General features: G+C 33.6%; 1 pseudogene; it reads right to left on the reverse strand.

The window, feature by feature from the left end:
* Nucleotides 1-15702: 15702 nt before the first annotated feature.
* LOC100820342 (pentatricopeptide repeat-containing protein At3g04130, mitochondrial-like) lies at nucleotides 15703-17622 on the reverse strand (annotated as a pseudogene).
* Between the last annotated feature and the right edge of the window lie 2110 nt (nucleotides 17623-19732).

Raw genomic sequence — 19732 nt, forward strand, 5'->3', positions numbered from 1 at the left:
GTTAGGTCAGTTTTAGACGAACGATGTCTTTTCTTTCCCTCATTTTCGTTTTCTCTCTTCTCCTCTCCAAAACCCTTTCTTTTTTCCCGCAGCCCACAAAACCTATCTCAGAAAAACGAAGATCTCGGACTCATTCACCGTTGGATCTTCGCGAAATTTGAGTACCATGTTTGCAACCCAATTTCGAGCATTCTAACCGTTGGGAATTGCAAAATCATGTCTGAGCGTAGACGAAAATCCTTCGCATTGTAGCCTTTTATTTTTCCGCAGAAACCCAAAACTGTCTCGGTAGAACAATGATCCCGGTTTTTTTAACCGTTGGATATTCATAAAATTTGGATATGTTGTTTGAAATTCAATTGCGCACACTTTAACCGTTGGGATTTGCGAAATAATATTCGTGGAGGGAGAAAAAGGAATCGCATGAAGACAGTACAAGTGAAGGCTTCAATCTCTTCTCCGTCTCTCTGACGTTCGAGAATTCTATCGCAGCAGTCGGAGGAAAAACTGGAGGAATCTCAGGGAACTGCTAGAGATGCCACTATCGTTTTCGGAAGACACATGAGTCCGCTTAAAGGTAAGGGATGAGTTATTTACAATTGGGAATTAGTGAGAACATGTGTAGGGATCCTTAGAAATATCAATTGGAATGGGTTTTGGGGTGTTTTTGCAATTTTCATTTTATCCTTATAATTATTACAGTGAATTATATATGTTTGACAGACCAATTTTTGTGAAATTGATATGCTATTGTGTTGAGCGTGAACCCTATAAATCAAGTACTTTTTCTAATTAATATGAATTGATGAAATAAAGTAAGGAGAAATTTAGAGAGAGATATTGATTTTGTATTTTCTCTTTTTCTTGTTGTTTAGGTTTTTATATATAATTAAAAAAAATTAATATCATAATTGAAACTGACCAAAGTGTTCATATAATTATTTAGAATTTGTGCATTGAAAGCTTACTTTGAAATTTGTGATTCAATATGATGTATGCTAGTTTATAGATATAGAGGTAGCTATTTATATTAATAATTTATGTAAATAATATTGTAGAGTGTTATAGTATGATTCCAAAAATTATTAAGTGTTGGAGTTTGAGAATATTATGGTTAAATTTCATGAACATGTGTATGTTGTACCTTATGAATATCATTAGGAATGTTATGAGATGGTTGATGTGATGTTATGAGATGTTAAAGTGTGGACATGATATTCGATTGTGAATAAGTGGATGTGTTAACACTTGATGTTACATTAATTATATCGTGAGCTATGAATTATACAATAACCCGACCAGTGTTTATGCGCAGTGTTAAAGAGAAAGTGTAGGTTCCTAGTTAGGAACCAGTGTAAAATTGTAGCGCAATTGTGTTAAACATGTTTGAAACATGAGTGTGAGGTCGTGGTATTGTATAATTCATGAGCAGTGCTTATAAATGAAATATGTGATGAATTGTGGAATGATATGTTGCCTTGAGATTATAATATTGTTATTGAGATTGAGTAAAAGTGTAAAGTAGAACAGGTGTTGAATTGTGAGATATGTGAAAACATGTGATGGTGGATTGTGACATTATGAGATGTGAAATTGTGAATGAGTTTTGGTTGTGAATAAGTGTGTGATTAACTCTTGATGTGACATTATTTGTGTTGTAACCTGTGAATTATACAATAACCTGACCAGTGTTATCTTGAGAAAAGTGTAAATGCACAGTGTTAAAGAGAAAGTGTAAGTTTCCTATTTAGGAACCAATGTTAAAGAGAAAGTGTAGGTTCCTATTTAGGAACCAGTGTTAAATTGTAGCGCAATATGTTGTACGTGCTTAAGACACGAGTGTGAGGTCGTGGGTATTGTATAATTCACTAGCAGTGTCTGTGTGCTAAAATGATTTTAGGGGTTGGACCTGAATCAGGAGCGAGAGGCCCTGACGGACTCTTCGGAGTGTAGGCCTTGGGGGTCACCGGGTTTGAGTGCTCCTTTAAGCCTATGCTGATCCCATATGGTTGGAGCATTCTCGCAAAACATCGTAACCCTGACTGATCTCCCTATGATCTTACTTAGTGAGAGTGACCTGGCAAACCCATTGTGTGGTGTGTCTTGTTATGTACTCCTAAGTGCCCCAGGATGGTTTTTCACTGACATGGTACCACATTGCATGTAGGCTTGAGTCTTAGCATAATTGTCTCATGCGCTTGCTAATTGTTTATTATGAAATTGAGGTGTTATTATGTCTTGATTAGAACGTGTGATTCTTGTGTAATGTGATTGATGATTGAAAAGTGTGATTGATGGATGAAAAGTGAACTTTGAATGACAAAGTGGTGGAATTACGTGAATTACGTGTAAGTAAGTTTTATTTGGTTTATATGATATGTATATCTAGTTGTCTTGTTCTCTATTAGTTAGGAATGTGATAACTCACTCCCAATTTGCTGTTTGTGTTTGGATCCTGTGATGATCTTGAACTTTGTGTTTGGGGGAGCAGATGACTAGGTGAACTGCTTTAAGGAATATTGTGTTGAAGGACGTTGGGACACAACGCTCTTATAAGATGTGACATTGGGATATAAGTTTTATGTTAATTTTATGATGTTAGTTTATTTTATTTCACCTCACTGATTTAACAAAATATTTTTGTAAATTTTGACTGCCTTATTTTGAGCCGAATATGTTTTTAATGAGTTTTATTTGGTAATTGAAGTGAATGTGAACCTTTTACCCATGTGATTTTGTTTACCAATATATTTTATTTATTTATATATATGTCGGGGTAGAGGGTGTTACAAGTGGTGGTGGAGAAAGATCATTTTCGCTTCTTTGATGATTCTGCCATTTGAAGATGTTGCAGCATATTTTGATTAGTGGGTTTGAAAGAGAATTGAAAATGATGAAGATTGGGCTTTGTTTCAAGTGATTTGGTTAAGAAATGAGTGAGATACAAAGATTTGAAGATTTGGGAGCAAGGGGCACCATCACACGAGAATGGGGGATAAGGGTTTTGCGAAAATGCAAATATTTATAGACAGGGACCCCTTGTAATCGATTACACGCCATTTGTTTGTAATTGATTACAGCCTTGTTGTTCTAATGTAATCGATTACAAGGAATGGTAATCGATTACCAAACCCTTAAACAAGGTTTTTTCACTTAAAGCTAACTATTTCTAAGTCTAATACATACCTAATTATGATAATCAACCACAATCAAATGCATTCTAATCGACAAGCACAATCAAACACATTCAATTATAAACACAATCAAACACATTCAATTACAATCACAATCAAACACATTCAACCATCAATCATCAATCACAAACAAATCTAATCAATTTAATAATTACTTAACTATACACAATAAATTCTATTCCTATAAAATAAAATGCAAACAAAGGTAATGAAGGATAATTATTATATGATAAACAATAGTTAATATAAATATTAATAACACAAGCAATTAGACTCATAGACAATTTATTGATCATAAGGAGGATAAAACTCAATTTGAGTTACCTATTGTCTAGATCATTGATATCTAAAAGACCTAATTCTCTCCTAATAGCAAAGAATGTTTCTTTAGGGAGAGGTTTTATAAAGATATCAGCTAACTGATTCATTGTATCAACAAATTCTAGAACACAATCTCCCTTTTGAACATGATCTCTCAAGAAATAATGTCTTATTTCTATGTGTTTGGTTCTTGAGTGCTAAACAGGGTTCGTAGATAAATTTATAGCACTTGTGTTATCACATCTTATAGGAATATGATCAAGTAATATTCCATAATCAAAAAGTTGTTGCTTCATCCAAAGAATTTGGGCACAACAACTGCCAGCAGAAATGTATCCCGCTTCTGTAGTAGATAAAGCAACACTATTCTGTTTCTTACTATGCCAAGAAACTAGAGCAGATCCAATGAAATGACAAGTTCCACTGGTGCTCTTTCTATCAGTTTTAGAACCGGCAAAGTCAGAATCAGAATATCCTATTAAATTGCATGTGGAATTTTTAGGATACCATAAACCTATATTCATAGTGCCTAACAGATATCTTATAATTCTCTTAGCGGCACTAAGATGTGATTGTTTGGAATTTGATTGAAACCTAGCACACATACATACACTAAACATTATATCTGGTCTGCTAGCAGATAAATAAAGAAGTGATCCGATCATACCTCGATATTGCTTAATGTCTATTGACTGACCGATTTCATCTTTATTCAAATTGCAAGCAGTACTCATTTCTGTAGCCGTATGCTTAGCATTCTCCATCCCAAATCTGTGAATCAATTCCTTGCAATACTTTGATTGATTGACAAAAATTCCATTCTTGGTTTGCTTGATTTGCAACCCAAGAAAGAAATTAAGTTCTCCCATCATTGACATTTCAAACTCACTTTGCATGTCTTGATAGAATTCTTTGCATAAAGAGTCATTAGTGGATCCAAAGATAATATCATCAACATAGATTTGAACTAATAAAATATCATTTAATTTCTTCTTAATGAAGAGAGTAGTATCCACTTTACCTCTAGAGAAATCTTTCTCTAAAAGGAACTTACTCAGATGCTCATACCAAGCCCTAGGGGCTTGCTTTAAGCCATATAAAGCCTTTTTCATTTTGAAGACATGATTGAGCTTATATGAGTTTTCTAATCCAGGGGGTTGATCTACATATACTTCCTCTTGGATAAAGCCATTCAAAAAGGCACTATTCACATCCATTTGATAAATTTTAAAATCCATAATGGATGCATAGGCTAATAACATTCTTATGGCTTCTAATCTAGCAACAGGAGCATATGTTTCCTCATAGTCTATCCCCTCTTCTTGATTGTATCCTTTGGCTACTAACCTAGCCTTATTTCTAATAACTATGCCATTTTCATCTAACTTGTTTCTAAATATCCATTTTGTTCCAATAACTGGGTAATTTTCATGTTTCTCAACTAACTCCCAAACATTGTTTCTTTCAAATTGGTTTAACTCTTCCTGCATAACTATTATCCAATGTTCATCAATTATGGCTTCTTTCAAATTTTTAGGTTCAATCATAGAGACAAAAGCCATATTATTGCATATATCTTTAAGAGAATGTCTAGTGTTTACCCTTTTTGATATATCACCAATGATGTTGTCAAGAGAATGTCTAGTGGTTACCCTTTTGGAAGATCATCATTTGTTTTGATTTCATCAATTTGAGAATCTTCATTATTTCCATCTCCTTTTCCTTTGTGATCTTCTCCATGAATATGCATGTCTTCTAATGATTCTGAAATCTCATCTAGTATATCTTTTCTTGGCAAAATTGCATTAGATTCATCAAAAGAAACATGAATGGATTCTTCAATAATCATAGTTCTTTTGTTATATATTCTAAATGCTTTACTTTGCAATGAATACTCAATAAAAATACCTTCATCAGTTTTAGCATCAAATTTACCTAAATTATCTTTACCATTGTTTAGCACAAAAAATTTACATCCAAATACATGAAGATGTGAAATGTTAGGTTTTCTTCCATTATATAACTCATATGGAGTTTTCTTCAAGATTGGTCTTATTAAAGCTCTATTCATGATATAACATGTAGTATTTACGGCTTCAACCCAGAAATATTTTGGAAGAAAAGTATCATTTAGTAAAGTTCTAGCAATTTCTTCTAAGGATCTATTTTTCCTCTCAACAACTCCATTTTGTTGAGGAGTTCTGGGTGCAGAAAAATAATGCTCAATGCCATGTTCATCACAAAATGATTCAAAATCTTTGTTTTCAAATTCTCCTCCTTGATCACTCCTGATAGATGCAATTTTTATATTTTTCTTATTTTGAATAACTTTGGCAAGTTTCTTGAATGCATGAAACACATCACTTTTATGAGTAAGAAATAATGTCCATGTATATCTAGAGTAATCATCAACAATAACAAAAGCATAATAGTTCCCTCCAAAACTCATAGTTCTAAAAGGACCAAACATATCCATATTTAACAGTTGTAAGGGTTGAGTTGTTGACACAATATTCTTATATTTAAAAGAAATCCTTACTTGTTTTCCTTTTTGACATGCATCACATAATCTATCTTTTTCAAATTTGAGTTTTGGTAAACCAATAACTAAATCTTTTGAAATCATTTTATTTAAATGTTCCATGTTTATATGGGCAATCCTTCTATGCCATAACCATGGATCATCATCCTTACTAAGAAAACATTGATCATGGTTTTGTTTTTGATTTAAATCTATCATGTAAACATTATTAGTTCTATAACCTATATGCTTTTTATTCCTATCATGCTCATTTTCAATAACACATTTATGAGAATCAAATGATACTAGATAACCTTTATCACATAATTGACAGACACTTAGCAAACTATGCTTAAGACCTTCAACAAGTAGAGCATTCTCAATGGAGGAAGATGAGTTTGTACCTATTTTTCCAACTCCAAGAATTCTACCTTTATTGTTGTCACCATAAGTCACATGTCCGCTTTTCTTGGGAGAGATATGAGTGAACTTTGATGCACCTCCCGTCATATGTTTAGAGTATCCACTATCTATGTACCAACTCTTCTTCAAGGATACCTATATGAGCAAGTTTATGACTTAGGTACCCATATCATTTTAATATTATTGCTATTTTTCTTAAAATAACATGTAGATGTGCCATGTCCTTTCTTACCACAATAAAAACAGGTTAAGAAAAGAGAACTATATCTTTGTGTAGATGCAAAGAAATTTTATAAAATTTTTGCTGTTTATCAGGTTTATATCCTAACCCTGCTTTATCAAAGACACACCTTTGGTTTCCTAATATAATATCTAGATTATTTTTGTCAATAGAAAATTTGGCAAAAGAAATTTTTAAATCTTTGATTTCTTCTAAATATTTCTTACAACAATTACATGAATTAGATATTTCTATATTATCATGCATGGTAGAAGAATGAATTGTATCATTTGATCTTAAAGTTATAACTTCAGTTTTAAGATTTTCTAATTTTTTATTTAATTTTAAAACTTTTTTTTCTAGATTTGAGATTGTTTTCTTAGAAGATGAAACCAGTTTTGCAAGTTTAACTGATTCTTTATGTAAATCAGTAAATGCATCTTGTAATTCATCAAATGAAAAGGATAAGTTATTATCAGAAGATGTTACCTCTTCATCGCTTTCATAGTTCTTAGCCATTAGACTCAGGTTTACAACTTCGTTCTCTAATTCCTCAGATGAGTCCATATCATTGTCATCCCATATAATGTAGGCCTTCTTAGCCTTCTTTTCATTGAAGGCTTTCTTTTCAGATTTCTTTATTCTTTTCTTGAACATTGGACAATCAACCCTCAGATGTCCAGGTTGGTTGCATTCTCAACATCTTGGAGTAAAGGATGAATCTTCTGCTCTTTTCTTTGATTTAAAATTCGATCTTCTATGATTTCCTCTTATTTTCAAGAATTAGTTGAATCTTTTTACAAACAGACTAAGATCATCATCTTTGTCTATTTCAATTAAGTCCTCCTTATCACTTCCTTCTTGAGTTGATGATGAAGCTTTAAGAGCAATTCCTTTCTTTTTCTTATCATTCTCCTCATGTTGATTCAATCTCATTAGTTCCATTTCATGTTCCTGTAACTTTCCAAATAAAGTAGCAAGAGACATGTTAGATAGATCTCATGATTCAATAATGGTTGTTACCTTGGGTTGTCATTCCCTACTTAAGCATCTCAAAACTTTATTGATAAGATCTTCATTTGAAAATATTTTTCCTAAAGATGCAAGATGATTAATTATGTGTGTGAATCTCTTTTGCATGTCCTGTTTGCTTTCATTTGGATTCATTCTAAATAATTCATATTCATGAGTTAATGTATTTATCCTAGATCTTTTTACATTTGTTGTACCTTCATGTGTTACTTGTCGGGTATCCCACATATCTTTTACACTTTTACAATTTGATACCCTAAAGTGCTTATTCATTCCTAAAACAGATGTAATTATATTTTTGGCTTTTAAATTATATTGAACTAATCTCTTTTCCTCCTCACTCCATTCTTCCCTAGGTTTTTCTATGGTTGTATTTACTGCCACCATAGTGGGAATGTAAGGCCCAATTTCTATGGCTTCCTAGATATTCAGATCTACAACCTCTATAAATATTTGCATGCGGATTTTCCAGTAATGGTAACCCACGCCATTAAAAATGGGAGGCCTATTTATAGAATTCCCTTTAGGAAATAAATAGTTTGATGAGGCCATTATTCTTGAAGCTTCTAAACTTTATACAAGAATGAAGCTCTGATACCACTTGTTAGACAAGTGGCCTCAGTATCTTAAGAAGGAGGGGGGGGGGGGGTTGAATTAAGATACCAAACTATCCCCAATTAAAATTTAACTCTCTTTTTAATTAATAATGAAACCCTAATTATGAATTATTTTAAGAACAATTCAAAATAAACTTCTTTAAAGCGAAATATAAACTGCAATAAAATAAAAGAAGTTTAAGGGAAGAGAGAATGCAAACTCAGTTTTTATATTGTTCGGCCATGCCATGTGCCTACGTCCAGTCCCCAAGCAACCCGCTTGAGATTTCCACTATCTGTAAAATCCTTTTTCAAAATTCTGAACCACACAAGGACAACTCTTCCCTTGTGTTCAAATAACCTTACAACTTAAGAGACCCTCGGTCCCTTAATCAATCTCTTTGAATAAGAAGAAGAAGAAGAATTCTCTCTTTAAGAGAAAGATATTACAATTGAAGATCACTCAAGATTCCTTATTGAATTTGCAAGTGTTTTGACCAAGGAATTCTTTTTGAGAGTTATAAGACAATTTGTTCAGAAAAACTCTAAGGAATTTCGTGTCCCAAGTCACCTATTTATAGGCCATTGATGACTATTCAAAAACTTCTTGAATAGTTGTGACTCTTGGGAGTTATTTTCAAAAATTCTTTACTGGTAATCGATTACATAACTGTTGTAATAAATTACACAGTTAGTTTCTAAAGAGTTGTGACTCTTTAGATTTGAAATTTGAATTTTCATGTCTGATAATCGATTACACACAAGTTGTAATCAATTACAGACTTTAAAATTTAAATTCAAATTTCTAAAGGCTGTTACAAAATGATTAAAACTTATGGTAATCGATTACAAGCCTTGTGTAATCGATTACAAGCTTAAAATTTAAATTCAAATTTTGTAAAAGCATTTCAGAAATTATTTTGGTCACTGGTAATCGATTACAACCTCTAGTAATCGATTACGAGACAGTAAATATCATATTTATGAAATCTCAAAAACTTTTGGAAAATATCCTTTGGCCAAACCTGTGCATCATCAATTAAGAAACTCTTCCTTAGATTCTAGGAACTAAGTTCATCAATTATCTTGAATTTCTAGATTCTTGACTTGGATCAAACGTGAGAAGCGCTTATATTTGGCATCATCAAAACTTCATATCATATTTGTTTCTACAATTACTATGGGCTATATTGATGGCGGGCTAGTTGAGACTTTGATAGTCCCCATTCCTAAGGTTGATAGCCCAACAACCTTAAGGGACTGTAAGTCTATGTAACGTTCTTTTAAAAGTTGTCTCGAAAGTTATTGTTAACAGATTGAGACCATTTCTTGATATTATTATTAGGCTTTTTCAGAGAAACTTCGTTCCTAGTAGGGGAACAAGAGATAATGCAATCATTTCCCAAGAGATAGTGCATCATTTACATAAGAAGAAGGGTAAGTCAAGCTATCTCATATTCAAGATTGACTTTGAGAAGGAGCATTGACTAGAAGTTCCTTGAGCTCACTTTAAATGATTTTGGTTTTCCTAGTCCAATTATCAAAATTATTATGTCTCTGACTACTTCTACCATGTTGTCCTTTAAATGGAATAATGAGGTTTTGGAGAGTCTTCGTCCTAATAGAGGCCTGCAGCAGGGTGATCCTCTCTCCCCCTATTTGTTTTTACTTTGCATGGAGAAGTTGTCTATAATAAGGAGAAAGTGTCTGATAAAAAGTGGATTCCCTTAAAAATTTCAAAAGATGATCCTGCAATATCCCATCTATTTTTTTGCAGACAATTGCTTTCTGTTGACTATTGCCTAATCTTCCTAGGTTAGACTTGTCTAGAGGGTTTTTGATGATTTTTGTAAAGCCTCAGACTTTAAAGTGAATATTCAAAAGTCTAAGTTTCTGGTTTCTAGGAACATCTTCAAGATTAAAAAGGACAAGTTCACAAGTATCATTGATTTTAGTCATTCCATGAATCTTGGTAGATTTTTGGGCTTTCCCCTTCTGAGTGGAAGAGTTAGAAAGAGTGATTTTTCTTTTATTACTGATAGAATGAATAGTAGATTGGCGGGTTAGAAGATGAATTGGTTGAGCAAGGCTGGTAGAACAACTTTGGCCAAGTCTGTGCACAACATAATCTTGATGTATACCATGCAGAATCTGTGGGTGTCTAATGGTGTGTGTGAGGAAATAGATATAATTATGAGAACCTTCATATAGGGTTCCCATCATAACCATTGGGTGAAATGGAGTATAGTGGCGCGCCCTACTACTAGGGATGGTCTCAAGGTGAGGGAAACTAGAGAAATTAGTATGACACTGTTGAGAAAGCACGTTTGGTCTTTGATACACGACTCTAACAAGTTGTGGGCGCAACTTGTTTTAGATAAATACCTCAAAGGGAACTTTATTTTCCATAGTTCTTCAAGACATGGTATTTCCTACTCTTGGGTTTCTATTGTTAAGGCAACCAAAATCCTTCAGCCAGGGTTCAAATTTCATGTTGGGGAAGGTGCTCTCTCAGTTTGGTTTTATCTTTGTTGCCCACAAGGTCCACTTTGTAACCTGGTGAACTTTGTTCACATCTCGGACTCACACTTGGAGATCAAGGATATTTACAACAATGGTATGTGGAATTGGAACTTACTTGCCTCTCCCTTGAAAAATACTATTAGAGATCTTATCAATTGTATTTTTCTTAATAATGACGAGGGATAAGATCATTTGGGATGCTTTGTTGGATGGTGTATTTTTAACCAAGTCCACCTACAAGTGGATTACCCGTGCCTGCTTTGCCTATAAAAATCTCTTAGATGCCAGATCTTGGGTTTGGAAACTTTCTCTCCCTAAAAATATTAGGCATTCCTTGTGGATTATTTGCCATAAGAGTCTTCCTACTAATGATTTTCTAGTTCAAAGATTTTTTTCTTTTGACTCGTATTAGGTGCAACTTTAGCAATGAAACAATTCTTCACTTATTAAGGTATTATGTCAAAGCTAGATCATTTTGGAACTACCTTCAGTTTCCCTTTTCCCGTTGATGATCACTTGGATGATATTGTTACGTGGATTAGGAAGCATGTCATGAGTCCTTTTGGTGTGCTTTTCACAATTGCTATGTGGTTCATTTGGAGGTCCAAAAACATTGAAGTTTTTAGGATAAAACTTGGCAAGTTTGGTTTGTTATTAGTCAAATTCACCATATGGTGGAGGAAACTCTTCAATCCTTTCCCTCTTCTTTTTCTCAATCCCATACTTGATACATTGGTTGGCTTCCCCCTCCGGTGAATGTGGTGAAGCTGAATACAGATGGTAGCTCGCCTGAGAACCTAAGGGTGTCAGGAGTTGGTGGCCTTTTTTGTGATCACTATGGTCAGTGGATCTCGCGTTTCTCGAGTTATTATGGATTTATCATTGATAATCCACTTTTTGAGTGATATTTTGAGCTATTTTGCATGCACTCTCTAGGCAGAACTCACGTTTAGACACTAGTTTTGTATTACAGAAGTATAGTCGCTCAATTGAGTGAAAGAGTCGGAAATTTTATGATTTTATGAAGATTTGAAGACTCCGTACTTGATATCGGGCATGGTACATTCACCACGACCATGGTAAGTAGCATGACCACAATAAAATGCCCTCCAGAACAACATCAACGATCTTACAATGGTTGTAATAAATTCACCTTGGCTATGATCAATTCATGAAGGTCGTAGTCAATCATAAGGGTCGTATTCAATCCACAACGCCCAAGAACTTTAGCATCACTTTCAACCACAATAGTGGTAGATTTTACCATGGCCGCAATGCGCCTTTTCTAACTGATATCTTTAGGAAGCTATATATAGGTCTCTAGGCTTTGTAAAAATGACCTCTTTGGTTCACTTTTATCTTTGTATGAATTTAAGAGAACCTTGTGAACTTTTAAAAGCTGTGAGGATAATATTGTGAAGACGGATTGTGTTCATAGTTTCTACCTTATTGGTATGTGTATTTTGTATAGGATTGCTAGTTTTTCTTTGACCATGAGTGTCTAGTCCCCAAGTTCGAGGGTTATGATGTAACTAACCAATTGTACCATTCTCCCTGTTCTTAAGGGAACTCCTCATTGTTTTATGTTAATTAATTTTCTTTCTTATCTTTATTGTTTATTTGGAACCGACCATTCTAATACTTAATTGATTACATAGTAATGATCATGTGCATGTAATTAGTAGATCTAGGTAGAAAATGTTTCATACCAAATTACATGATTAAATTGTTTGGATAATCTCCAATAGATTAATTAATCTTTAATTATTCATCCTTAATTTATTATACCTTTTGACTTAAATTGATAGACCCATGATCATTGGGATATTGATTTAAGGCAAAAAGCATCGTCTGACCTTGATCATAGACTTTGGTTGATTTTGGGGATCAATAATTAAATGGGAAAAGAATTTCATTAGGATTGGGGTTGAGGGAAAATTGGTACTAGCGAATCATAATCCCTAGTTACTCTTATCATCACTCAAATACTTTTTGCATTATTTTATTTGTTTTCTTCTAAAAACCAAAAACATACAAATATTTAAATCCTCTTGCCAATCACCTCAACTGTTAGTTTAATAAACTTAACTAATTAGGATTTTTGGGTTCGATATTCAGACTTTCGAATCTACTATTACTATTGCATATGATACACTTGTCCTTGTGTGAGCCTTACATATTTTATGTATCATCCTCTAACCTCTTTGCGGAGTTGCTGGCAATCTAGAAAGGTCTTATCATTGCTAAGAGTAAAGGCTTTGTGGATACCATATGTGAATCGGACTCAAAGTCTGCCGTTCAGCTTATCTATGAAGGTGTTCAGGATTCTCATCCTTATGCAGCTTTGATAATGGATATCAAATCTTTAGTTCATTCTGGTTGGAATATAACGTTTGTTCATACTCTGCGCGAAAGAAATAAGAGTGGGGACTGGCTTGCAAAGTTTGGGGCTACCCCCAGGGAACTTCTTCATGTTTGATCCTTGTGTCCAATGGCTCTAGGCCAAACTATTCTAGCTGATGCTATGGGAATTGTTTTCCCAATGGGTGGTTAATTTTGTGTTTTATTTTGTAACTTTCCCCCTAATAAAAATAATATTATTTTTTAAAATACCCGAAAATGATATTCTTATATTATATTCTGGGAATAACATTCCTAAAAATATAAGAAGATTTTGTGAAACAAATACCTCTTAAAAGTCTAAGAGAGGATTGTTGCTGATATGTAAAAGTACTACTCCAGCATGGAGATGTTAAAGCACAATTAGGATCTCGTTAAGCCCAGCTTTTTCTCCATCTCTTTTGGTGCTTCTTACACATTAACAGTGCCAATGTTATCCAAAAGAATGAAGATTTGTAATGATCAATTGCTGACTTTTGATTTGAATACTCTTAACGCATTTTTAACAAGTTAGGCATATGACCAATTGAGGCACCATTGTTATAGTTTCATATCTAGTTATATATTGTGATACTAATATATATATAGCTCAGTAATAGGTGAACAATTTAACACATGCGGCTCCAGTATTGTCCTCCTTGTATTGCTTTACATATTAATAACGAAATACATTGAGTGTTCCCAGTAGGAAAAACACATGTTGCTCCAAAGAATTTATTTCAGAAAATAAAAAAGTTAGAAGTTCACAAATTTCATATTAATATATTAAAGTTAAGATTTCCTTGAAAGAACATCTTAAAAAATGACACACAGTGTATCCCCTAAATACAAAAAAGAAACAGTAAATTCACAGCATTTAGATCCTAACTAAAATCACCACCGGAAAACTCAAAAATGAAAACTTTAAAGACATCACACCAACACAAAATAACTAACAAAAAACTTGGACAATAGCTATTTATCTTAAATTATCTGAAAAACATCAATTTAGTTCTAAAAATTAACACCACTGCTGAATTTATGCAATGTCCTGTAGCAATCACAAGTTCAACTCATGCAGCGTGTGGGCTTCAATTTCAGATTTCTCAATAGAACAAATGTTGGCAACAATAAATAAACTTCAAATAGAGTTTTGGCACCAAAAGCAACTCTAATTAGTCTTGCACCACCTTCAGACACAAGTTGTCGACTTTAATGGTTAAATGAAATGAAAGAAATTAACATGAAAATGATTAGGAACATTTTATATCTCTAATTGTTTATGTTTTATTTGGGGTCTCGAGATGTGGTAATAGACATTACCTTTATCCCACATTCAACTACTTAGGCTTTTATGGCTTACTCATGCACCTTAATAGTCTAACCACTTGGTTAACTGAACAACTGAGGGCAGCAGACAAAAACACCTCCATGCTCTCATTACTTTATATTCGGGGTTTCGGGATGTGGTGATGGACATTAATGGCGACGGACATTAACTTTTGCCCTGCATTCAACTGTTTAAGCTTCTATGGCTATCTCATGCACCTCAATAGTCCAAATGCTTGGTTATTTGAACATATGAGGGCAGCAAATCAGAGACACTTCAAATTTGTTTATCTGCTGTTTTTCAGATGAAATTTAACATTATTACTCAACAAATCCCCAATCACAAACTTCATATTTCTATGATAGCAACATTTCATGAGATAGAACTGAACTCTTTTTAGACAACCCTATAGAATTTCCAGCTCCAAAACAACTTGACACTACCATCACAATTAAAAACAAACACTTCCAATAATAAATGTAACATGAAATTTCACAGCTCAAAGTGACTGAGAGTAAGGACTATTCATTTCTAACAAAATTCAGCAAAAAAAGGGGATCCCAACCACTTCAACTAAAACAAAATACCCACCAAAAAGACAAAAACCATGGAAGTTAAGCAACAATCAAAACCCAACACAGTTTGAAAAGATAGAAAATGATATAAAAGAAGTTCTAACAAGATGAACACAAAGACAAAACACGAAGTCTAAATAGGTACACCATCTAACAAAGAATAATATAACAACAAGAAACTCAATGCAAAACAGATGTTCTAACAAGATGAACACAAAAATAAAACACGAAGTATAAATAGGTACACCATCTAACAAAGAATAATAAAACAACATGAAACACAATTCAAAACAGATGAAAAATAGAACTCCCTCATTCTTCATTTAGCTCTTATACTTTACCATCTCCCCGCTCCTATCCTTCTTCATCTTCTAAAATTCTTCAAAATGGTAGCAATTAGCAAATTCTTCATTTGTAAAGGGAATGCATCCTATGTCAGAGTTATCTATGTTCATCTTTTCTAAAACCAGTCATGCCTGCAAAGAAGAAATTTTTTTAGCAATGCAAGGATAGTATGGCCAAAATAAAGAGAAATCAAAGTGTTTTGAGAAGTGGAGGAGGCTATGTTGCACAATATGGGAGCGAAGATGAACATGGAACTCGAAAACTTGCATTAATCAAAGGGTAGCAACTAAAAGGCTTAGCAAATAAGAAATGTCTGTGCACTCAAGCCTTGGCATACTATTCTAAAAATTTCCACGCCATTCACTTCTACTGTTGTCATGGTTTTGTATCAAATGGTTTAAAATAATGTGCAACAAGGCAGTGTGGGCACATAAATAAGAGACACATGCATTTACAATGTTTTCATAAGGTCCTCAATTTTCTCAGCAGCTTGGTACATATTTTTCTACTTGACTTCATCCAATAGCAAGAGGCAAGTTCTGTATCTAGGTATTATATCTTGATCAATCATCTCCTCAAATAGAGAGAACGCCCAATTGCATCTACCCTACAAAGCCAGTGAATTAGCAGTGTATGGGTTGAAAGATCTAGACTGAGATGCTGTTTATTAATCATGTCATTTAATATCTCATTCAACACACCATCTATTTTTTCACTTCTAAAGCAAGACTTGATCAATGGGTTATAAGTCTGAGCATCAGGCTTACAATAGCCTAAATTTTCCATCTCCTTCCTTTCTGTAGCTCTCTTTTCTTGTGCATGATAACAAAACATAGAAATCAATGAATTATAGGTAGATGTATTTGGGGAAACACCAGCCTTAGGCATTTTCACCTTGAATACATAGGCAACATCATCTAATCTACCTGCTCTCCCCAATTTATGTATCAATGAATTGAAGAAAAGTGTATCAGGCCTACATCCAGAAGACCTCATTCTCTTGGGTACTTTCAAAGCTTCCACAAACTTTTCAGCCTTTCCTAGTGCCCACATGATAGTAGTATAAGTTATCACATTTGCAGAGCACCCTTGGGCCTGCATGTCATCAAGAAGCTCATACACCCTGCTGAAATTCCCTTCTTGACAGTAACACTGAATGATGGTGGAATAACTTATAACACAAGGGTGAAAACCGGATCCTTTCATCTCTTGGATCGTCCAATGTGCCTTGTCCACATGGCAGATTTTGCACCATCCACGAATGAATATGTTAAACGTGTGAGCATTTGGAGCAATATGCTGCTGCAACTCCAAGAAAATTTTGCAGGCTTGCTCCACAAATTTCTCTTTGCACAGGGTAGCAAGCAACAAGTTCATGGATTTCGTGTTTTTCTCCAACCCAAGAGCTTGCAAGTCATCAAATATCCTCACAGCATCTACCCACTATCCTGTCCAAACAAACCATCTCATTGTCTTAGCAACAGTATTCATAGTGACAAGACCGCCCTCGCGCACAAATCCCTCAACTTTTCCATAACCTTCATTCTACCCAATATGTCTACTACGACTCCGCGAATGTCTAAAGCTCGATCGCGAACTGGCCCATCTGAATACCCCCAATGCAGACTTCCAATCATCCTTGTATCGCCAGAGCAACCGGTGAACAAGGTCTTGGGAGACGGATATAGAATCACAAGCTTGATCATTGAAAAGGGTGTGAAGGGTTTCTTCCTCACTGCTTCCTTTGCCAAGTTTCACAGTGAGAATGTCCATATACCTGGTAAGGTCTTCTTCACATTGTTCTCTATAGGAAAAGTGTCTATTTCCTAGAGACGATGCACAACATATGCAACGGGAATCAGCAACAATAATAGCACGATATAGAAAACTTGAAACAAACACCAAGGAACTGAAATCCTGCTTCACTTATTGAAATTAGGGTTCATGTCAACAAAAAAGCATTACCCAGAGCACATAAATGGAAGCATTGGAAAAGTAGAAGGAGCAATTCCAAGGATAGAAACTTGCCTCCGCTTTCACGTTTGAGCTAAACAGTGATGGTAAAACCAGAGGTGGGTGGCGCTGATTCGATTATTTCATCGGAAAGGCACCTTCTCTGTCAGCAGGGGTTTTAGGCAATAGGTTGTTGTTTTGAAGAACCATTTTTAAATTAAATTATATTTTTTAAAAATTAATTTGATATTAAATTATAAAATTTAATAGATAGGATATAATTATTATAATTTTTACACATGATTAAATTAAAATTTTATTTTTTTAAGAATTAAACTGTCATCAAAATTTTATTTTTTCAAGAATTAAACCGTTACCAATTTATATATTTAGCGACAAAAATAATCATTATTTAAAATTAAGTATGTTTTAGGTTTTATAGTGTAGTTTTTTCTATTTTAAGTTTTATAAAAATGTTCAGTTTTTATTATTGAAATTCCTTAATTTTAATTTGTGTAATAATATTGACTATATTTATTTTGATGCTAGTAACATGTTTGATTATATTCATATTTTAGACACTAAAATAATTAAAATATTTAAGGAATGAACTCATTGACCAAATATTATAGGAATTAATATAAGGTTAATATTGAGGTCTAAAAGCAAAAATTCTAATTTTCTAGGAATTAAAATTGATAAGAATTTGTTTTCAAATAAAACCTGACAAGAATTTTATAGATATACTTCGACCAGAAGAATTTTCTTTAGCCAAAAACACTTTGGATGGAGCCAAATAGCCAAATTCATAGGACTATCTATAAACACCTTCATACCAAAAACCTTAATAGAAGGTACCCAAAAGGTGTAGTGTCCATCTCCATAGGTTAGAGAGAAGGGCTTAGAAGAGTAATTAAGGGATTACTACTTCTAAAGTTCATAATAAACACACCAAGTGTTATGTGAGTCTAGTAGCAGATGTTACTTAAGTTGTGAATCGTGGACGAACTTAAAAAAAGAAAATACTTGGGTAGAGTCTGAAGAGACTTTTCAGCAAAATAGTTAGAAGACTCTATAGAGGCTTAGAGGTTACTAAGTCAAACTTACAAAGATTTAGAATACTTGTTTGGATGTTACCTACATAGACAAGCAAATAAATAGCGAGTGTAACCTGTAGAGGTTTAGAATACTGGATGTGGGAGCCTATGCAGGCTTCAAAAGAAAGAATACCACAACTGTGAGCTTGGTCTTAGTGGAGAAAGCCCACAGGTGTAGGTATTACACGCCCTGGTTAGGTTGAACCAATGTGAATTTCTTTGTGTATTGTATCCTTCTTCATTGTTTCTCATTTACTTTCCATTGTTGCATGTTCATCTTTAGTTTTGGAGAAACCTTGTTTACAAAAGCTTTACTATGATATTTTATCAAACGGTTTTTAAAAAGCAGTTTTATTATTCAAAAGTAGCATCTACCTTGCATTAGAAATGTGAAAAACCAAAACCTGTATGACAACATAACTTGTGATTTTATAAGGTAGCTTCTAAAGTGGTAGTATTAAGTTTTACTTAGAAACTTTACTTTAAGTAATCATTTTATCTAAGTACTTAAGAAGGAAAAATCTTGCTCCTAAGTAACTTTTGATTTTCAAGCAAGAAGCTTGAGAAACTAAATCAAAAGCAAACATGTTTTGTGCAAAAAATAGCCTAGTAAGTTCACGTGTCACACTATTCAACCTCTTTTTCAGTGATCAACTAATCCACTTCAACACACACACATATGAAGAAAAGGAGAAATAATATTGTCTCATTCAAGTGATGGAAACTTCTTCAGCATATATATATGGTATCAATCTGGTAAGTGGACTTTCTCCACCATACGTCATTCATGTGAAAATTAGTTGGTTGATCTTTCAGTCATTTATATTTTATTTTACTTGTCCATGTGAATTGATATGGTGATATTATTCAAATGAATAGGTCATTTGTAGTTTTTACCATATATCATTCATGTCATAAATTATATTTCTTCCACTTTAAATTATTTTTGTTTTATTTTTTATCCATTATGGATAAGCATAATTTCAATGAGTGGATTATATCATTCAAATTTTTGTTCTTCACATGGCCTTCATGCTGCAACCATGCATGTTTCACCTATTTGATTGTTATATGGAATTCATGCTACGATTATGCATTGATATAGAAGTATCATTAAATATACCATATATTTTTTTATCATATAGCATTCATGCCACAACTATGCACAGAGTGACATGTCATTTAATAAAACCATCTATATGCTTTGTTATACAACATTCACA

This window comes from Glycine max, chromosome 19 (genome assembly GCF_000004515.6).
Source record: "Glycine max cultivar Williams 82 chromosome 19, Glycine_max_v4.0, whole genome shotgun sequence".
NCBI classification, from domain to species: Eukaryota; Viridiplantae; Streptophyta; class Magnoliopsida; order Fabales; family Fabaceae; genus Glycine; species Glycine max.